Source organism: Urocitellus parryii, chromosome 14, assembly GCF_045843805.1.
Source record: "Urocitellus parryii isolate mUroPar1 chromosome 14, mUroPar1.hap1, whole genome shotgun sequence".
Lineage (NCBI taxonomy): Eukaryota > Metazoa > Chordata > Mammalia > Rodentia > Sciuridae > Urocitellus > Urocitellus parryii.
Window position 1 is genome coordinate 48,636,581 of NC_135544.1, and position 16,805 is coordinate 48,653,385.

The 16,805-nt window shown below is 38.4% G+C and overlaps 1 protein-coding gene across 13 annotated transcripts in view; it reads right to left on the minus strand.

Moving 5' to 3' along the window:
- The window catches only part of LOC144250108 (chromaffin granule amine transporter-like), a 236,043-nt gene that overhangs the window by 44,978 nt on the left and 174,260 nt on the right, over nucleotides 1–16,805 (minus strand). Inside the window, exons 21-22 of one of the 13 annotated variants that reach the window (XM_077792539.1) lie at nucleotides 11,718–11,817; nucleotides 10,531–10,650 (exon numbers count right to left, since the gene is read on the minus strand). The exons of the other annotated variants lie outside the window; for them this stretch is intronic. The gene's annotated coding sequence lies outside the window, so the exon portion shown is untranslated. The remainder of the gene's footprint in view (nucleotides 1–10,530; nucleotides 10,651–11,717; nucleotides 11,818–16,805) is intronic. 13 annotated transcript variants of the gene reach the window in all.

Here is a 16,805-nt window from a genome sequence, read left to right on the forward strand (position 1 = left end):
AGAGCAGGCTGGAAGAGCATGAAAAGAAGACTACCAATTAGAAGGGACAAGAGGTGGGAGGGAATGGGAGAGAGAAGGGGAATTTCATGGAAATGGAAGGATACCCTCATTGTTACACACAATTACATAGAAGAGGATGTGAGGGGAAAGGGGGAAAAAAAGGAGAGAAATGAATTACAGTAGCTGGGGTAGAGAGAGATTATGGGAGGGGAGGGGACAGAAGGGGGGATAGGGAGGGAATAGGAAAGGCAGCAGAATATAACAGACACTAGTATGGCAGTATGTATAAACCTGCACGTACAGCCAATGTGATCCTGCAAACTGTACACGTGGTAAAAATAAGAATTCATACCCCACTTGAATCAAATGTATGAAATATGATATGTCAAGATCATTGTAATTTTTTTTTAAGCAACCAATAAAAATTTAAAAAAAGAAACGAGACAAGGCCCATATTAAAGAGATTTAAAAATTCTACTGAAATCTATAAGAAAATGTTTGAATGAATCATGAGGTATTAAAAGAAGTACAAACTTAATATCTTGCATAGAATTTATCACCCTATGTTTATAGACTCAAAAAGCTTTCCTTACTTTAACCTTCAACTGTGTTTTAACAAAGCCACATTATTAAGGGCTCTCTACTTCTGGCTTTATTCTTTCTTACTTAGTCTTTTCCCCCATATGAGATCCTCACCACCACAGTCGTCAATGGCTGACCTTGCATTATAATTCAAGGATCACTCTATGTAACAGCTTCTCCATTGACTGACTGTATTCAATTGCACTTCATAGCAGGAAATGTATATAACACAGCTTTATGTTGTTCACAATATCTACCACAATACCTTGTACTTTTTGGGCACTGAATATATGGATAAGGATACACTTACGAATACTGGATCCTTTTTGTCACATGTGCTCGCGAATGAGCCAGGGTTTTCCCTCCATATCCCCCATAGTTTCCAGGAATATTCCAAACATATTGAGAAGAAGAGAAATGCTTTTATTTGGATGGTCAGTTTCGAATACACTAGGTAGGTATCTCTCTCAGATAGAAATACAAAATGACAAACAGCTGTGGTCAGAGTGAACCATGCTAGAAGACCGAATCTGAGTGATCAGAAATGCCTTTCAGCAGGAGGAGCAACAACCACTGGAACCAGATTCAAGCCAAATGGGATAGGTCTTACACTGAAAAAGGATCATTATTTGTGATTTAAAACAATAAACAAACACAGAACACCTAAAGAGAAGGAGGCACCCTGCTATAATTTGGATCTGGAATGTTGCCCAAAGGTCATGTGTTGAAAGCTTGGACCCCAATCCACCAGCATTCAGAACGGACTCTACAGAAAGGTGAATTGAATCCTGAGCTCTAACCTCGTCTGTGGATCAATCCACTGATGGGTTCATGATTGGACAGGACTATCGGGAGTTGGTCAAAACTGTGGGCGGTAGGGCCTAGTTGGAGGGTAGGCCACTGGAGTTGATTCCCTGGAAGGGTACATCATATTCCTCAGTCCTCTCTTCCCCTCACCATTTCCCTGATCTCCATGAGTTGAGAAGCTCTGTTTTGAAGCCAGGCTCTCTGCCATGGTAATCTGCCTCACTTCAGGCCACAGCAATGGAGCCTGAAATTGAACCAAAATAAATATTTACTCATTTAATTTTCTCAGGTATGTTGTCAAAGTGATGAAAAAGTCTTCTAACACACACACACACACACACACACACACACACACACACACACACAGGAGGAATGGTCTAAAGGGAGAAAAGGACACTTGGTATTGTTGATGCCTTCTTCAACAGTAGACACAGCTGGGGTACAGCGTGGATTCTCACTTCAGCAGATGCTAAAAGGGGCTTAAATTTTTATTTTAGTCTTTTATGAGGAGACATTGACTAACACAGGCCTGACTTCTCTCTCAGATTTGGAGATGAATAAGAAGGACCAAGAAGATTTCCTTTTCTAGCACAGGACACAAATGCAGTCACTAGTTTCTGATAGCAATCTGAGTAATTATGTCTACTTGCTCTATCTTGAAGGCAAGAGACATTATGAGGTGATTCATATGATCCTTAGAATCTATTTAACCATTAATTTTCCAAAAATTCTTCCTTTTTTAAAATTTTATTTCTGCCACCTTGGGGTTTTGTTTCCTGAACAGACATATAGAAAGAACAGCTCAAGGAAAAGAGTCTCCTGAATATGGGCTCTGGGAAGAGAGTAATGGGAGCAAACCCAAACCCCTTCTAAAGGGTAATAAGGAAAATGATCCTAAAGGAAACAAAAAGGCAAATATGAACAAAGTGGCAGCAGGCTCCATTTGTTGGCCACTTTCTCTGCACCAGCCATCAGGTGAGAACTACACACACTATGTTCTCATTTACTGTTCAACTCATGCTTGTGAGAGAGGTTTCATAAATGCATTCTGTCAGTTTAGCTCCAAAATTGCTTTGGTCCCAACTGGTCTGTCTGTTACAGCCCACGTGCTTCCTCTCTTTGCTTTGTCCCCAACTCTACAAAACTGCCTCCTCATTAACTTGTTGGAATTTAAACACCTTGGAAAGCAGGGCCTTATCTTAACTCCTTCTGATCCTTAGAGGTATGGGAATTACATTTAGGATTGTTACTCCATAGTAGAAAATTTCTCAACTTTCTATTTCGCTCTGTACTCTTGAAACCTGGATTATATTTGGCACTGATAAACAACCATAAGTGAAGTGAACATCAACCTATTGGCTCTAAAACAAATTTTTCTTAAGTGAAATTTAAGCGGAATTTTTGAGCACTTAAATAAACTTCAATCAGAATCAACAAGGACCAAATAATATTAAAATGAACTCGAAAATTTATAGATTAACAGCAAAAGTTTACTTTTGGAAAGGGTAAAGATGGTTCTTTAGTGAAATTTAATCCGTATTATAATTTGAATTCTGAGACTGATTAAGACTCTGTGATGGTTAATTTTATATGTTAACTCGTCTGGGCTACGATGCCCAGATACTTGGCCAACTTTTATTCTGGGTGTGTCTGTGCTGGTGTTATGGGGTGAGATTTACTTTTGAATCGGGGACTTTTAGTTAAATAGATTCCATTCTCTAATGTGGAGCGAGACCTCACCTCGTCAACTGAATGCAACTGAATGGGACAAAGAGCCCACCTCTCCCAGACAAGAGGGAACTGTCCAGTGAACTACCTTTGGATTTCATCTACAACATTGATTCTTCCTGGCTCCACAGCACACTGCCTTGGGACTCAAACTGGGACACTTTCCGGGGTCTCTAGCTCCTCCCAGCCAACCCTGCCCAATCCTGTGAGCCAATAGCTGACAGGCAAGTGCAGGGAAGAAGCAGAGGCCCTGCAGGGGGTGAGTGTGCTACTGGATGCCAGTCCCTGGTCAAAGCGCAGGACAGGCTTCTGAGTTTACAGGCAGGAAGGGATGATTAGTGTTGGTGGAGCCCCAGGAACCCCGCGCTCTGAGGAATTCTGAGCGCTTGGGTCATAATCGACCCCGGCAACGCCGGAGGACGTTCGGGGCAGAGAAGTGGATGGTGATGGACGCGCTTCTCAGAGCTGGTCCGATGGATCACTGAAGTGGCCACGATGTGGTCCTGGTTTGGAGGCCTGGGCTCAGGCTTGGGCCACTTCTTGGGTCAGGTGGGGAGCAGCTTGGCTTTCCTCACCGGCCAGAGCTCCACCTTCAACAGGGAGATGCTTCTGGATGACTTAGGAGACCCAGAAGCAGCTTTACATCATGGTGGGAGAAAGGAAATGGAAACTACTGATTCCACACTAAGATGTGAGAATGAAGGACCGAAAAAGTGCTGTACTGACCTGGAAGAAAAGCATGAAGCATCAGAGCTACAAATAAACCATCAGTCTGTAAGTTCCCAAAATCAACTGCCACAGAAAGAGGTAGAGATCAGCCATCCTAAAGCAGGACAGATTGTACTGCAAGATCAAATGTTCCAACTACAGGCAGCTGCTCAATCAGTACGCTCGGGAGCTTGTGGTGTACCAACAACAACTGCACCGGCTCCGCTCGGTTCCCTGGTCGGTAGTCATTTTTCAGCCTTTCGTGATGATGACACGGACTTTAGTGACATAATTTTATCACAACAAGAAACAAACAGATTACCAACTGAAGTTGCAAAACATGAATCTGAAGTTGGCCACTCGAGGCAGATTGCTGAGGCTCAGGGAACGCACCATTCTGACTCAAGTGAAATCTGCAAAGTACTAAATACTATCAAGACTCTTCAACCAAACCAAAGTCCAGACATATATGATCATCAGCATGAAATTTCAGTTTGGGAGCAGAGTTCTACTGTGGCAGAAAAGGGGAGAACCCTTCCTCAGCATTCAGCAGTGGAAGAAGTGTTCAGGCTTCAACGAGCCCTGGCTGATGCGGAGAAGGAAATCGTGAGACTAAATGGTTTAAACCAGGATAACCGTCTTGCTGAAGACAATCTGAAACTTGAAATGCACGTTGAAGCTCTAGAAAAAGAGAAGTCATCATTGAGTCAAGAAAAAGAGGAACTTCAGATGTCACTGTCAAAACTGAGCCGTGACTATCAAGTCATGAAAAACAAAGCTTCAACGGACATGAATTTGAATGTACAATTACTAGACTTAAAACTTCACTTGAAGGCAAAGGAGGAAGAACTGAATCAGACTATCAATGAAAAGAAAATGCTGATAGCTGAGTTAGAAGAACTGGATCATCGGAATCGGGAAGCTACAGAGCACATGATTTTGATACAAGATGAGCTATCAAAACAACAAAATGAAGGAGACCTTGTCATCAAGAAGTTGGAACAAGATCTAGATGATGAAAAAAAGAGAGTTCATCAACTTGAGGATGAGCAGATGAACATATCCCAAGAGCTGCATGTGCAGAAGGAGAAGTTAACTGAGAATGCACGGAGCCTCAGTGATTTGCATTTAACTAAGCAGAAGCTTGAAGGTAAAGTAGAAGATTTAGTAGATCAGCTAAATCAGTCACAAAAAAATAGTTCAAACGTCCAGCAGGAAAACCTTGGGCTTAAGGATCACATTAGACAACTTGAAGAGGAGCTGTCTGGGTTTAAGAGTAAGTATCGAGCCTCTCTGAATGAAGACTCTAACAGTCATTGTAAGGATGACATGCCTAAAGAACGAGAAGCTGAAGCTAGCAACCTAAGGCAAAATCTTTCTCAAGAGGAACAGCTCAATGAAAACTTAACGAAAGTTGCTGTTGAACTCAAGACGGAAAATGAAATGTTGATTTTAGCACGTGACGATGTAAGGCGTAAGTTGGAAGAATCTATTGCTGCTTACAATCAAATCTCTCAAGAAAAAGACACTATCACGGAGACTCTCAAAAGAGACAAAGAAGAGACTGAAGCCAAACTGCACCAGGCAGAAAAAAGACTGTTGGAAGAAGCAAATAATCACAGGCAGACTATTCAGGAACTCTCCAATGCACATGATTGGAATACCTCGGCCTTAAAGCTGAAACACGAATGTGCAGTTCAACTCAATCAAGAGAAGGACTTTGAAATAGCAGGACTCAAAAAGAATATTGAGCAAATGACTGCTGATGAAAAAGAAACTGAGGAAATTTTGGCATCTTACATAGAAGAACAGGAGCGATTGATACAAGTCATAAATGAGAAAGAAGTTTTTATTGAAAAACTCGAAGAAAAAAGTTCACAACTACAAAAGGATTTAGATAAGTGTTCTCAGGCCTTAAGAGAAAATGAAACTTTAAGGCAATCCGTTGAAAGAAAGGACAGAAGTCTTACCTACATGAGAGCAGAAAACAACTATCTGCGAGTAGAACTGGAAATATTTACGCAACCTGTACCAGTGGCTGAGCCTGAAGCTCTTGATGCTATCACAGAACTAGAATTGGAGGTATCTCAACTGAACATAGTCAAAAATCATCTGGAAGATGAAATTCAAGACCATCTGAATATAATTGAAAATCAAAACCAGCATAAAATGCAACTACTTCAGTCTTTACAGGAGCAGAAGGAGGAAATGCATGAATTTAAGTACAAGTATGAGCAGATGAATGCTGCGCATAGCCAGTTAATTTTAGAAAGAGAGGAGGAAATTAAGAACTTGCAGAAAACTGTTGAAGAACTAAAAGCCCAGTTGCCTGGAGAGAGAGGAGACGCTCAAACACTGAATTCTGATATTTTTCAAGAGACCAAAGTAAAAATCCTAAGAGAAAACGAGGTTCAACACTTCCAAGAAGAAGAGAAAGCTCTGCATTCTGCTGAACTAGCCAAAGAAAAACAGTCAATAGCTGAATGGAAGAACAAGGCCGAAAAGCTAGAAGGAGAAGTAACATCACTGCAGGAACGTTTGGATCAAGCGAATGCTCTGTGGGATTCTGCTTCCAGACTGAGAGAAGACTTAGATCTCAAGGAAGAGCAGATGGCAGAACTGAAAAAACAAAACGAGCTCCGAAAAGAAATGTTGGACCACGCACAACAGAAATTGTCGACTTTGGTCAACAGCGCAGAAGGAAAAGTGGACAAAGTCCTCATGCGAAACCTTCTAATCGCTCATTTCCAAACAACAAAAGGCAAACGTCGTCGTGAAGTATTGCAGTTGATGGGGAGCATCCTGGACGTTCCAGAGGACGAAATGGAGCACTTGTTGAATAAAGATTATGGTGGTGTCAGAAAGTGGATGAGGAGTTGCCTTGGAGGGGCTTCAACAAGTGTCCCCAGCACACCTCCGAAACCAAATCAACAACCCCAACCCGTGCTTCATAGTTCTTTTTCAGAACCCCTTTACCAGGAAATGTTAAAGATGGAGCCAAATTAAGAGCTGGCAGAAGCACCAACGGGAATCCACTCTTGGTCCCACGTTCTGCAGCGGTGCCTCTTAGTAACCTCGCTGGAGTTGGACTTGGTGGACCTGGGCGTCCTCTTTTCACACCCATTGCAGATTTCATGCCCACCTTTACACCGTCGCCAGTGTCCCTGCACAACAGGGCCAGAGCTGTACTCCAGGATCTTCTAAATATTTAGCATTATTCTAAAGAAGCCATAACCCTTTTTGATGTTTTACAGCATGGCCTTTTGAAAAAGCACGCATGTGCTTGTAGACAAAAAGAGAAAGCAAAACAGCTGGTATATGTAAGTGTATGGCTACTAGGTATTTTATTTTATTTCTTTAGTTGTTGTTGTTGTTGTGATTTTTTGCTATAGTACTTTTTAAAAAATTTGTTTTGTTTTTTGTAGCACTTTTTGTTTATAGAATTTTGTTCCAATGTAGCAGATAATCATCACCAGTTATCAATTCTGATGTACTTTTGTGAGCCACTGTACAGAGCAGCCTTCTTGAACCACTAGTTCCAACCTCACTTAATGGCATTAAGATAAAAACGATACATGCAATCACAGGAAACAAGAGAAATCCAACCCATGAGAAGGATGTCTCAGATTCAGAGTACATGAAAACCAAATATAATGTTGCAAAACGTTGAGAATATTTAGTTTATCCAAGATAACATTGTACAACTACCAAGCGAAAATTCCAATGGGGAGGACCTAAACAGGAAGCTTAGTGGATAAATTCTAAGATGCTTTGAATCCAAATTCTATGACCCCTATCCATTTTGCTGATTTCCATTTCTCTACGAAAGTCACTTCACATTAATTCAGTTTTCCAGATGATAAATATGTCCAGAAGGAAGAGTATTTTTATGAGGCAACCCCGCCCGAAGTGGGATCACATGATCCATTGCCAATGGAAAAGTTAATTAGTAAGAATGTATCATTAAATATCTGGACTGCTTATCTACATACTATTGGGGGCTCTACAATCATTCTTATAAACACATTTTATAAAACATTTGATCAAAACAAGTTGGGGAGAGAAATAAGCTGACAACAGTTTTTGGAAGATGAAAAGCTTTACAACAGGAGTAGTTATAACCTTTTGATAAATTAAGGTAAAAGATGAATCAAAAGTTTCTAGCTTAAGTAGGTGAAATCAGAGAAGCGAAAAAGCAGATTGCATAGCACATACTTCTCTGACACCCGTAGTTTCTAAAACCATTCAGAACGTTTTTATTAAAATTAATTTAAACAAAATTTAATATGTTTTTAAATATAAATTATACTATCATTTAATATAAATTAATCTAATTTAAATCAATCTAATTTAAATTAATTTTATTAGTAGTATTATTTAAATTTCTTTTATTAATACTATGGTTTGATTTAAATTCATTTTATTAATTGATATTGTTTATTAACTTATGTTAAATTATAGTATGATTTATATTTAAAAATTCATTAAATTTTATTTAAATTAATACAATTTTACAAAGTAAATTTAACATAATATAGATTGAATTATTTAATATTGACTATATAATTTAATATAAATGTCAATAAAGTTAATTTTAATAAAAATGCTCTTAGTTGTTTTGGAAATTACAGGTGGCAGTGAAGTATTAGCAATATTATCTTCTTTTTTCTCCTCTTTGATTTTACCTAACTTAAGCTAGAACCTTTTGGTTTATCTTTTGCTTTACTTTACAAAAATAAAAAAAAAGGAAGAAAAACACCTAGTAGCTACACACATATCGGCTTTTCCTTTCTTATTTCTAAATTTCACCTTAACATTTACATTATTTTACCAAAATTAAGATGCCATCAGTTGTTAGGCATGAACAAAATCACTGAAACAACAACTGGAGGACGCATCCCAAAGTCACATTGGCCAAGTATTCAAAACATATAAATGTCTGAGAACCGATGAGCTCTGATAGTAAAGTTTCCCACCTATGAAAAGTTTCCCAATGCTATGGAAAATGATGACATTTCTCTTTTTGTGTTTTTTAAGCTGAGAACCAACCTAAGGTATGTTATCAGAAATTGTATGTAACTCAAGTCTTTAAATTTCTTATTTTTCCTGTACTGCAGACAAAGAGGCTCACAATTCCTTGAGCTCTACTAGCATTTTAGTGACAGGAAAAAATTCAATGATGCATAGTTGTTTATTTGCATTCAATGTCTATCAATCTTACATACTTTGGGAAGGGTCACAAGCCACGGCCCTTATGCCTCCTGCTCTATTTCAAAGCCTCCAGCATCAGTTGCAACAATTCTAGGAAACACTGGGAATACTCTATGGTACAAAATGCACAATTACTTTTATTTGAAAGCATCTCTAAGACATGAGTCATTAGGTGACTTTCTTGTTCTAAGTAAATTTACTGAATTATTATTAAGTGATAACACGGTAAGCCAAAATGAAAAATGAAAGCATATGCTTCAAATCAGAGCAAGGAAGAAATAAGAAGGTATGATGTGTGGTAAAAATACACGAACATGCAAATATTATCCAGCCTTCTTACGTCAAATGTCCTCTCTTTTATTTATTTATTTTTTGGAGGTTACATTCTTGCATGATATGCATGGAACAACTTTTGGGGGGATACGATCAGAAATTCAGCACTAAAATCTGCCTTCCTGTAACATCACACGGCTTACTCCCGAGAAGAATATCAAAGTATATATTTGGCTTCGACTTGCCAAATTACTTGGAATCTTATTCCAGTAGACTTCACACGGTTGGGAAAAGCAGAGTTCAGATTTGTCATGAGAGATTTTTATATATTCTGCTCACTCCATTGTGTCTAGGTGAGCCTTTGGGTTTCAATGCCTGGAAACACACTTCTTATATTTCAGAATTGAAGAGCTCTTGGAAACGGCGACCTCACTGCATTCTTGAGAAAAATATGTTATACAGGTACTCAGAAAATTACAAAGATTAATCTAGATCCAAGGTTTTTTTAAGACAAGGGGTTTAATGGAGAACACAGCAAGATAGCCTTAGAAATTTCATACTCCCTGCATTCTTAGGAAAAGCTGCTATATTGTAAAGAATAACACCAAACAGAAAAGTTCCTAAGAAAATATTGTGCTTTCAGTTTCCTTGTCTCATAAATTTTATTAAAGTTTCATTAAAGACCCTGTATTTGCTAGCCTTTTTATTAAATACTTTTTTGAGATATTCTATTAATGTCTATGACTGGATTTTATTTGGTCTCACATGAATGTCGCTCCCTGTGACAAAGGGTACATGGGAGGCAGGCAGGATCAGCCTGTCCTCTCCGAGGCACCAGCTGTCCGAACCAGGCTCTGACAGAGGTAGTGAAGGGCACTAGCGTCTCCTGGACTGAGCGAGAGGGTAAGTATCTGAGTGATATTAATTGTGTATAAATGCCACATTTTTTTTTTTATGCATTCATCTACTAAGTTGTTTCCACAATTTAGCTAATGTGAATTTTGCTGCTATAAACATTGATGCGGCTGTGTCCCTGTAGTATGCAGTTTTTAAGTCCTTTGGGTATAGACCAAAAAAGAGGGATAGCTAGGTCAAATGGTGGTTCTATTCCCAAATTTCCAAGGAATCGCCAAACTGCTTTCCATATTGGCTGCACCAATCTACAGTCCCACCGACAGTGTAGGAGTGTACATTTTTCCTGAAATCCTCACCAACACTTACTGTTGTTGTCTTCATCATAGCTGCCATTTTCAAAAATCGCTGACATTCTAACTGGAGGGAGGTGCAATTAAACCCCTATCTCTCACCATGCACAAAACTCCACTCAAATGAATCAAGGACCTAGGAATCAAACCAGAGACCTTGCATGTAACAGAAGAAAAAGTAGGCCCTAATTCCAATCATATGGGATTAGTCCCAAAATTCCTTAATAAGACTCCTATAGCACAAGAATTAAAATCAAGTATCAATAAATGAGATAGATTCAAACTAAAAAAGTTTCTTCTCCACAAAACAAACAATCTGGGAGGTGAATAGGGATCCTACATCTTGGGAGAAAAGTTTTGCCCCATCACACATCAGATAGAGCACTAATCTCTAGGGTATAGAAAGAACTCACAAATCTAAATACACACACACACACACACACACACAAATAAATAAATAAATAAATAAATAAATAAATAAACGAATAAATAAATAAAAAAATAAAATAAAATAACCCATTCAATAAATGGGCCACGGACCTGAACAGACACTTCTCCCAAGATGATATAAAATTAATCAACAAATTTATGCAAATATGCTCATCATCACTAGCACTTAGAGAAGTGAAAATCAAAACTACACTAAGATTTGAGGTTCAATCTTAAAGGCTGAAAATGAGCATGTTTCACCTCTCTTTCTCCTTCTACCACCAAATCCTCATAGAAATTAGAAAAGGACATTTGAAATGCTCAGTGATCCAAAATAAGAATGAGAATTTCAAGGACTGAACACAAAAATAGATTATGAAAGAGTAGATCAAGTTGAAAAGACAAAAGCAAACATAGAACGTGCAAGGAAACAGTTCACTTGCAGAAGCTGAGAGGTAACAGGCTGCTTCATGCTTTCAGTATTACATACCAGGGATCACAGAGCACAGGACAACAATAAGATAGTTATCTGGGGTACCACACCGTGGGGTACATAGAGCAAAAACATGGGAAACCCTGCAGAATAAAAGGCATCAACTGAACATCCCTCTCTCAGAACCCAAACAAGGAACCACCAACAAGCAGGGAGGGATAGAGAAGAGCTGTGTAATGCACTTAAGAAGCCTGACTGAGGAGCTATACCAAGAAGTTGTACCATGCACACAAAACTACATATCATGTTCAAACACACAGGCTACAGCCACCAAAATTTACCGTGCCCTAGACCACAATGAAAACGCCAGCCAATTCCGTAAAGGTGTTATCACACAGGCTGCAATTCTTTGTGCATCTAAAATTAGAAGAATTTTGACTCCTCAAAAAAAAAAAAAAAAAAATTCCATATACAATGAAATTAGGGCCATAGAAACAATTCCAAATAATTGTTAGATTAAAGCAAAAATCAAGATGGAATTAAATTAAAATACTATAATGGCAGAAGCAACAGGGATTTAGATATATGTATTTGAAAAGAGATTGAAATCAAACGGCATATGCTTTTAACATAAAAACATAAGAAAATACCTGGATACTGGATAAAATAATGTAAATGTTAAGGCAAAATTTAGAAAAAAAAAAAAAAAAAGGAAAAGCTGATGTTTGTAGCTACTGGGTGTTTTGTCTTCCCATTTTTATCTTGGTAAATTAAGATAAAAGATAAACAAAAGTTTCTAGCTTAAGTTAGGCAAAATGAGAGAGCAGACAAAAGTAGAATATATAGCTAATATTTCTCTGATACCTGTAGTTTCTAAAACCACTAAGTGGATTTTTATTAAAATTAATCTTATTAATATTTTTATTATATAGTTAATATTAAATGATTTAATCTATATTAAATGTTATTTAAATTGACTTTGTTAAATTGTATTAATTTAAATGAAATTTAATGAATTTTTAGTATACTGATTTTAAGTCCTTTAGTTATAAACCAATGAGTGGGACAGCTGGGTCAAATGGTGCTTCCGATCCCAGTTTTCCGAGGAATTTTCATACTGCTTTTCAGACTGGCTGCATCAATTTGCAGTGCCACCAGCAATGTATACGTGTACCTTTTTCCCCCACATCCTCGCCAACATTTACTGTTGCTTATATTCTTGATGATTGCCATTCTGATTGAAGTGAGATGAAATCTTAGAGTAGTTTTGATTTGCATCTCTCTCATTACTAGTGAAGTTGAACATTTTTTCATATATTTATTGACTGATTGTATTGCTTCTTCTGTGAAGTGTCTGTTCAATACCTTGCCCTTTACATTAAAATAAATATATATATATATATATATTGTTTATTGCTGGCAAAAATAGAGTATCATTGAATAGTTCCAAAGTTTAGAGACTTCTAAAAAAGTGGCTTTTATAGACTTTCATGAGTTGAAAACTAGTTGTATTTCTAATAGGGTGGAGCTCAGTAATCACTATGTTGCCATCAAGAAAGCCCGGCAGATGTTTGCCCAGTGGAATGAAAGAAAAAAAAAAAAAAAAAAAAAAAACCAGAATTGAGAACATCATCCAGGCAAATCAGTAGGCAACTGATTCTAGCTCGAGGCAGACAATTAATCTGTTGACGAATCTACTTTCACAGTTTGTACATAACATTTATGGACTATTATTTTAAATTCTATTTTTAAAATATTTATTATTTAGCCTTTAGTGGACACAACATCTTTATTTTATTTTATTTATTTATTTATTTATTTTTTATGTAGTGCTGAGGATCAAACCCCATGCCTCACGCATGCTAGGTGAACGAGCTACTACTTGAGCCATAGACCCAACACTCTCTTAAATTCTTATTTCCACCTTGCTTCTTTATGATAATGAGAATTCAAATTTATGGGCAATATAGCATTCACTGAACAACTTCTCAGTCCAAATCAAGCCTTCTACTACTGTATTGTCACTGGAGTGTTATGTTAATCTTCCTACAAACGTGTGCGGAACATTTCATTGATTATGCCAATTCTTAAAGATACAAATGTGCCGAGCCCTAATATCCAGAGTACACAAAGAACTCAAAAAGTAAACATTAAGAAAACAAACAACCCAATCAACAAATGGGCCAAGGACCTGAACAGACACTTCTCAGAGAAGGATACACAATTAATCAAAAAATACACGGAAAAAAATGCTCACCATCTCTAGCAATCAGAGAAATGCAAATTAAAACCACTCTAAGATACCAAATCAGTCCACTAAGAATGGCAGCCATTAGGAAGTCAAACAACAACAAGTGCTGGCAAGGATGTGGGGGGAAAGGTACACTTGTACATTGCTGGTGCGACTGCAAATTGGTGCAGCCAATTTGGAAAGCATTATGGAGATTCCTGGGAAAGCTGGGAATGGAACCACCATTCGACCCAGCTATTCCCCTTCTCGGACTATTCCCAAAGACCTAAAAAGAGCATGCTATAGGGATACAGCTACATCAAGGTTCACAGCAGCACAATTCACAATAGCTAGAATGTGGAACCAACCTAGATGCCAGTCAATAGATGAATGGATAAGAAAATGTGGCATTTGTACACAATGGAATATTACTCAGCACTAAAAAATAACAAAACCATGGCATTTGCAGGGAAATGGATGGCATTAGAGGAGATTATGCTAAGTGAAGTTAGCCAATCCCTAGGAAAGAAATGCTGAATGTCTTCTTTCATATAAGGAGGGGGACTCAAAACAGAGCAGGCTGGAAGAGCATGAAAAGAAGACTACCAATTAGAAGGGACAAGAGGTGGGAGGGAATGGGAGAGAGAAGGGGAATTTCATGGAAATGGAAGGATACCCTCATTGTTACACACAATTACATAGAAGAGGATGTGAGGGGAAAGGGGGAAAAAAAGGAGAGAAATGAATTACAGTAGCTGGGGTAGAGAGAGATTATGGGAGGGGAGGGGACAGAAGGGGGGATAGGGAGGGAATAGGAAAGGCAGCAGAATATAACAGACACTAGTATGGCAGTATGTATAAACCTGCACGTACAGCCAATGTGATCCTGCAAACTGTACACGTGGTAAAAATAAGAATTCATACCCCACTTGAATCAAATGTATGAAATATGATATGTCAAGATCATTGTAATTTTTTTTTAAGCAACCAATAAAAATTTAAAAAAAGAAACGAGACAAGGCCCATATTAAAGAGATTTAAAAATTCTACTGAAATCTATAAGAAAATGTTTGAATGAATCATGAGGTATTAAAAGAAGTACAAACTTAATATCTTGCATAGAATTTATCACCCTATGTTTATAGACTCAAAAAGCTTTCCTTACTTTAACCTTCAACTGTGTTTTAACAAAGCCACATTATTAAGGGCTCTCTACTTCTGGCTTTATTCTTTCTTACTTAGTCTTTTCCCCCATATGAGATCCTCACCACCACAGTCGTCAATGGCTGACCTTGCATTATAATTCAAGGATCACTCTATGTAACAGCTTCTCCATTGACTGACTGTATTCAATTGCACTTCATAGCAGGAAATGTATATAACACAGCTTTATGTTGTTCACAATATCTACCACAATACCTTGTACTTTTTGGGCACTGAATATATGGATAAGGATACACTTACGAATACTGGATCCTTTTTGTCACATGTGCTCGCGAATGAGCCAGGGTTTTCCCTCCATATCCCCCATAGTTTCCAGGAATATTCCAAACATATTGAGAAGAAGAGAAATGCTTTTATTTGGACGGTCAGTTTCGAATACACTAGGTAGGTATCTCTCTCAGATAGAAATACAAAATGACAAACAGCTGTGGTCAGAGTGAACCATGCTAGAAGACCGAATCTGAGTGATCAGAAATGCCTTTCAGCAGGAGGAGCAACAACCACTGGAACCAGATTCAAGCCAAATGGGATAGGTCTTACACTGAAAAAGGATCATTATTTGTGATTTAAAACAATAAACAAACACAGAACACCTAAAGAGAAGGAGGCACCCTGCTATAATTTGGATCTGGAATGTTGCCCAAAGGTCATGTGTTGAAAGCTTGGACCCCAATCCACCAGCATTCAGAACGGACTCTACAGAAAGGTGAATTGAATCCTGAGCTCTAACCTCGTCTGTGGATCAATCCACTGATGGGTTCATGATTGGACAGGACTATCGGGAGTTGGTCAAAACTGTGGGCGGTAGGGCCTAGTTGGAGGGTAGGCCACTGGAGTTGATTCCCTGGAAGGGTACATCATATTCCTCAGTCCTCTCTTCCCCTCACCATTTCCCTGATCTCCATGAGTTGAGAAGCTCTGTTTTGAAGCCAGGCTCTCTGCCATGGTAATCTGCCTCACTTCAGGCCACAGCAATGGAGCCTGAAATTGAACCAAAATAAATATTTACTCATTTAATTTTCTCAGGTATGTTGTCAAAGTGATGAAAAAGTCTTCTAACACACACACACACACACACACACACACACACACACAGGAGGAATGGTCTAAAGGGAGAAAAGGACACTTGGTATTGTTGATGCCTTCTTCAACAGTAGACACAGCTGGGGTACAGCGTGGATTCTCACTTCAGCAGATGCTAAAAGGGGCTTAAATTTTTATTTTAGTCTTTTATGAGGAGACATTGACTAACACAGGCCTGACTTCTCTCTCAGATTTGGAGACGAATAAGAAGGACCAAGAAGATTTCCTTTTCTAGCACAGGACACAAATGCAGTCACTAGTTTCTGATAGCAATCTGAGTAATTATGTCTACTTGCTCTATCTTGAAGGCAAGAGACATTATGAGGTGATTCATATGATCCTTAGAATCTATTTAACCATTAATTTTCCAAAAATTCTTCCTTTTTTAAAATTTTATTTCTGCCACCTTGGGGTTTTGTTTCCTGAACAGACATATAGAAAGAACAGCTCAAGGAAAAGAGTCTCCTGAATATGGGCTCTGGGAAGAGAGTAATGGGAGCAAACCCAAACCCCTTCTAAAGGGTAATAAGGAAAATGATCCTAAAGGAAACAAAAAGGCAAATATGAACAAAGTGGCAGCAGGCTCCATTTGTTGGCCACTTTCTCTGCACCAGCCATCAGGTGAGAACTACACACACTATGTTCTCATTTACTGTTCAACTCATGCTTGTGAGAGAGGTTTCATAAATGCATTCTGTCAGTTTAGCTCCAAAATTGCTTTGGTCCCAACTGGTCTGTCTGTTACAGCCCACGTGCTTCCTCTCTTTGCTTTGTCCCCAACTCTACAAAACTGCCTCCTCATTAACTTGTTGGAATTTAAACACCTTGGAAAGCAGGGCCTTATCTTAACTCCTTCTGATCCTTAGAGGTATGGGAATTACATTTAGGATTG